Genomic DNA, 6,612 nt, shown 5'->3' on the forward strand with positions numbered 1-6,612 from the left:
GGGACCTCTAACACAGGTCTCATATAGGGAAATGGAGATACTCGCAGATGCTATTTTTCCACATTTTTCCTATGCTGCATCACTTGCTCTATGACTCTTCACATGAGGGACTTGCAGTATAAAGCTGTAACCCCCTAAGGTAAAACCCTGGCCTTTGTGTCCCCTGATAGAAGAGATTTACAGCAGAGTTTCACTGGTGTCTGAATGATTGCCTTCACAAATGAGGTACTGACATCCCTGTCCAGGGAAGCCAAGTATTAAAATTATGGATCTGCATATTTTACTGGTGATAAAACATTTTTTGTGTGTCTGTTTATCATGGAACACTTTGAATCTCTATCCTGCCATTGCATGTAAGCTTGGCCCCTGGGATTCATTGAGAAATCAGGATTACTAGATTCCCCTGAGGGTCAGGACTCTCCCTAGTGTGACACTTTGCCCTTAATATCTTTATTCATCCAGCCATGCTTCAGCTTGTGCAGGCGCTCTACATTACATGACACAACATAACACCTAGAAAATACTACATTAAATGACCCAGAGTTTGAGTTTTTCTGCTAAGTATGTCAAAACATAAAATGTTGTCTTTTCCTTTATTCCCTCACCTATTAGGAGTTGATGGAAGTGAGGTGAGCAATAGAGAAGAGGAGAACACAGTGAGGGGGAGAGAGGAACATTAATGCAGGATATGCCCTTTGGCTCATAAATCAGACATTAATTAATGACTTCATGCCAATAAATGTCCTGTAAAATGAGTTTCATTATAATTTTACTACATTATGCAGGCCTCAATACGCATACTTCCAAACATTTTGAATATACAGTTTGCCTTATCACTGATTGCTATTCAGAGAGTGTGTCTGATCAGATCAGTGTAGCAATGGACAGTTTAGACTGATGTCCCTTTAGCCGTTTTTACTGTAAAGAGAAGTTGATTCTTGCAGTTATGTCTCTTACCATAGCTGACACAGTAAATGGTGCACACTGGTTAGCAGGTAGCTTACAGTACACTACATTTAGACCAGCATGCATGTGTCCAGTTTATTAACCATGTGGACAGCTGGATAACTATGTTGCACTCCCCTTAGATTAAGGATAAATTAAGGTCTCTTCCCTCTTAGCTTGTGAATGAAATTAAAACTTTGTGAATGAAATACATGCTAGCTTTAGCGATAGAGCTGAATCAGCAGGAACAAGAAGTGGTAATGTACTGGTTACAAGGTAGGTATACCTGTTTTATACCTGTTACAAGTATTAGACAAGACACAAAATACAGGCTGCATGGTTTGGTTTGTTGTGGTGAACCAGAGATGGACATATGTGATACGCTTGTTTTAACGTTAGCTTTTAGCCTCCAGGTTATTGGTTTCTAGGATAATAGGCACTAATGCTAAAATACACATTTTTTGTTTCAGAGTGCTTTTTACTCATGAAAGCAAGCTCTGAATCACTGTGGCTCAATCTTTAATGTTATATGTACTTTAATACCATGTATGGGAAGCGTTATGTGACACTAGCTGCTGTACAGAAACGACAGATGGGGTGCAGAGCACCAGAGTTGAAGACATGCTGACTGTGGATGGAAAAAAACACACATGCAATTCGTAGCCTGACACTATGATTTATTAGTATTGCCACTGTTTCAGCAACAAAGTCTTTTTCAAGTCTTTACAGTAAGATTTTTAAAAAGAAACGTTGGCTCTACTAACATCTGCAAGGCTATTGTGCTATTGCGATTTGTAGGCTGCTATATAATTATGTTGGTTGGACTAATGGTTACAAGACTCTTGATTATATTATTGTGTGTGTTTTATCTGCATTTTGTCATTAATTGTAGAGAACAGTGGGGGCGCATATTCCTATTCCCTCCCAAAAACACTTCTATAGCCTCTTTGTTGTAGGCCTATAAAGCCGTAAGAAAACATATAAATATTATACTATTTCTGTTTCAGTGGAACTCCTTCACAAACAGCTATACTCATTCATAAATATGTAATACTTAAATATTCTCATACATACTATAATGGGATGGACAATATGACAAATATCAGGGTACAGTTGTGATTTATGATTACAGGAGCCTCTCATAGACTGTCTCCGACCAGAAACATGGATTTTCCACTCATTACACTGACATTCAAAAGGGAGAGCTTCCATCATCTGTGTGACTTATAGTGAGATTGTGCAATTTTACATTAGATTAACCATAATGACATATAAAGTGTCATTAAGTAAGAGTGACATTAAAGCCAATAAGACTGATGACCAGACAGACAAAGTAATCATCCAACCTGACTTTGGTCTGGAGAGGCTCCCACAGTATATAGCACAGTACTCCATGGAGAATATACCACAGTGACACTGAATGTTTTTGGTTTAGACATGTGACTCCTTTTGACCCCTCAAATTTCCCAAATGTGCTTAATTACTTAATTGCACTATTTTTAATGCTTTTAAGAGCACATATAGACAAGTTTTGTGAACATTTCACTTCATCTTATAAACAAGATAATATAGTTTTTTTTATAATTTAACTCTACAGGATAAGAAATTTAGGAATGAAATTAGTTTGAATTATTAATGCCACTACACAGCCAGTGGGTGAAATTCACAAACCTCATTATAAGATCAATTGTGGACTGACTTGGTGGATGTTCTTGTTGATGTCATGTTACTTCAGCATTGGTGGTGAATAATGCCATTTTTTCAGTTTTTCTGTCTTTCAGGGTCAAACATTCATGCTCTGGATGGGTGTGAATCCAGCCTTTCCCTCGCTTTCATACCTTAGCCTAGAAACAGAAAGTCACTACAGTGTCAATTACGTCCCAAATACCCTGCCCCAATGGGTCAGCAAATAATTTTTAATGATTTGTGTGCAATAACTCTTCCTCAGGCCTATAAAATCAATAGCTGCCCAAGAACAAACTGCTGTTAATTTGGAATTAAATATTGATTCAAGTTACTCAACAATGTCATGGGAATCAACAGTGCTCCTGCTATTTCTCATTTGAAAAAACAGCTAAGTAATATTTCAGTTCATCGCACCACAATGTTTATTCATTACAGGTAGTATGGGGGTCTATTGTAGATGCTGTTCATTGTATGTTTTCTTTTTCATATACAGAAAAGGTTAGTTGGGATGCTTTTGTAACAAGACAGACATGCAAGCAGTTTTGTGACACTGTACTTAGCCACAGCATTGCTTTCAGTGAAATGCTAACATCAGCATGCTAATGATGCTAACATGCTCAAACAGGTACAGTATAAGTCATGCTATGAAAAGGAGCAAGTGTTGTGACGTATTCTCAGGAGGAGGTCAAGCATGTTCTCAATGGTAGTTGTCCTTTGCCAGAGTTGTGCATTGTCACTGATTCTGTCGGTTCAGTTTCAATATCATGAACAGAATCTCCAGGTGAAGACGGGGTAGAGAGTTTACGGTATGGTGGCCTCAAGATTGCATCTCTGCTGTTCTACTGGCAATATGGACATATGAATCCAGCATGTACTGAGATGGTTTGCAGCTGGGTGTGAAGTGGCTGGGATTAGTACCAGTAAATGGAGTAGCTGCCTGAAGTTAAGGAGTTCAAGTATCTTGGAGGGTCTTGTTATTGAGTGAGGGTAAGATGTAACGCAGGATTGACAGGCAGATTATTGCTGTGTCAGTAGTAATATGGTTGTTGTACCAAAGTCTTATGGTAAAGAGGGGTGCATCTCTTGATTAGGGTTAGATCAATCTACATTCCAACCTTCATCTATAGTCATGAGCTTTGTGTAGTGACCTGAGGTATGAGATTGTGGATACAAGCAGTGAAATGAGTTTCCTTGGCCAGAAAGAGCTCATAGTGGAACCGATGCTCCTCTGCATTGAAAGGTGCCAGTTGAGGTGGTTCGGGCATCTGATATAAGTATGCTTCCTGGATGTCTCCTCTGAGAGGTTTTCAGAGCATGTTCAACTGGGAGGAGACCATGGGACAAACCCAGAATAATGCAGGGATTATATATATCCCTAGCACTATATAAACATATACCTACCTACATATATATGTATATGTATATATATATATGTGTGTGTGTGTGTGTGTGTGTGTGTGTGTGTGTGTGTGTGTTTAGCATGCTAACATTAGCTAATTAGCACTAAACACAAATACAGGTGAGGATGCATGGGAATGTCAGTTTTGTAGGTATTTGGTAATAAATCCAAACTGTTGGACAAATGTAACTCTGGGATGATGCCGTGAGAGGTAAAAGTCAGGAGATCACCAAAGTTATACAATTATTTGATAACTTTTAACCTCTGTAAAGAACATCTGAACATTTTCTAACAATCCATACAATAGTTGTTGGGACTTTTCACTAAGAATCGTAAATATCAAAATCAATGAAAGGAAAATTAACCAAAAGGAAAAGTCAGGGGATCACCAGAATCAGTATGATTCATCATTTGGAGACCATGAATATCTATACAAAATTTTATGGCAATCCATCTAATAGTTTTTGAGATATTTTAGCCATGCTACACTGATAAATGCCCTTATAATACAGAATACATATAAAAACCATTAAGCAAGCAAACAGTAACAATGAACTGTAACTATGATAAGTCCCCCACAAACCCTGCCTCTCTCATATTCTTTCTTTCTGGAGGCAATGCAAATCATTAAGTGGAGGCTGTGTGCATCTACAGTTATAATTATAAAGAAGATGCTCATTTTAGGAAAATCACATTTGAGAATGATCATTATCTGCTTGACAGGAGGTGCCGTCCATTCTCTCTCTGTTTTAATTTTCACATCTGACTGGCATGTATCCACCACTCAGTCATTAATTAAAGGGTCTTTTTGTGGCTGTAGATTCCAGTGTCTTGTAATTAAAAGTGACTTACCCCCTCTGGCACAATGTGCCAATTGTTTATGCAAGATCTTTCTCCATGTGATTTCCCCAAGCCCTACCAGCAGCACATTTCTGCAGATGTAGCAAAAATCTTTTCGTTTTGCAGGGAAATTCATCAAATCAATTATTGAGTTAATTACTTTGATTTATTTGGGCCTCTGCACAGTGAACTTCTGAGTGCATTATACATTCAAGAGGCAGTCAGCTAAATCCTTTGATAACGAGATCGTGCACGTACAGCAGAGAGTGACTGGTGTTTGTGTGCTATGGATCAACAGTAATAACAAAACAGAAACGCTGTGAATAATTAAGCAGTATGGGTTTTTGTGAGAAAAAAAACAAACCTTGTATGTGCAACTGGTAGCTCATTAGCATCTGTACCTCTAGTAACTCAAATAAACACTGAAATACTAGTTTGTTATATTTGTTTCCTTAATCTATTCTTCAATGTGTCATTTTTCTTCATTACTTTAACATGTTCAAACACAACTCAGAATGTCTCTTTTACAACATATCCATCAGGTAGCAGAATTTATCTTTCAAATTTTCCTCTTAACAAATTGTTACAGCAGTCCACATTCTCCGAGGTGCAGAAAGTAAAATTAGGATGCTCAGTCGTAGCTCAGGGAGATACTAATTTTAAACTAATCTACATCAAAATGGCAACATGTTTCTTTAATTAAGCAGACCAGTATCCACTCCATGAACTCTCAGGAGAAATGTTCATTCAATGAGCTTTCTCATTAAACACCAATCAGACCCCCACATTCTTTGTACACAAGCTTTCGCCTAATGCTGCTGCGCTTTACGTTTGCTGATAAAAGCACGCTACTACAGCTACAACACCCTGAGGAACCCGGGAGAAGTCTCTGACTTTATTAAAGTTAATGTCATGCTGTTAATCAGACTCTCCGCCAGCGCCTGAGGGTGTGCTGGTAATGCCTGGTGGAAGTCTCTGTTTGTGATGATTTCAACGCTAATTTCCAAACAAGCTTCTCCTGTTTCCCAGAGCAATTTGGGGATGATTTGGTTTAAAATGAGTAGGTGTTGGTGATGTGGCATCCTAAGAGGGTGAGGGTGGGTATCACAGATGAGGAGGTGTAGCTGACATGATGATTTGTTCTGACAGGAGGAGAAAGCTACAGCTGTTGTAGTATAGATATAAAAGCCATAGTATGGAGTTCTCCATCGTCTGGATTCTTCTTTTTGTGCTTTTACAGATAATAAAAGTTCATGGTATCTTGCTTGTCCTTTCTACATGTTTTGAGGAGGAAAAGGCCAGTGTCAAGGTCCACAATGAGGAGTCAAAAGGAGGAGTATGAGGTGCCAGAGCTGCTGCAAGCCTTTGTCTTTACATACCCCCTGTAAGAGCTCAAACGTGTTCAAATTGGGCATTAGACAGGGATGTCCCATGCCCCCGATCTATTTCATATATTTTCGTGAGAGTTTGGACACATTTAGGCATCATTCCTAAATATGGCTCATTGTCTCATTAGACTTTGAAGGATGCAACTATGCATAAAGTCACCGAATATAATAGAGATTCTGTTACAAAGACTTTTTAATTGGCTGTGAAGCTCCCTGATATAGAATGGTCTCGGAGTCACATTTTGAATGCAAGCAGCAAGGTGAGTTCCTCAAAGTGTCTTATCTGCTCTTAATTGGAAGGCACACAGGTTCCTTCTGTTTGTGGGTAGACCAGGTCCTGCCAGCTATGAGGAA

The sequence above is a fragment of the Thunnus albacares genome, chromosome 9, assembly GCF_914725855.1.
Source record: "Thunnus albacares chromosome 9, fThuAlb1.1, whole genome shotgun sequence".
Taxonomy (NCBI): domain Eukaryota; kingdom Metazoa; phylum Chordata; class Actinopteri; order Scombriformes; family Scombridae; genus Thunnus; species Thunnus albacares.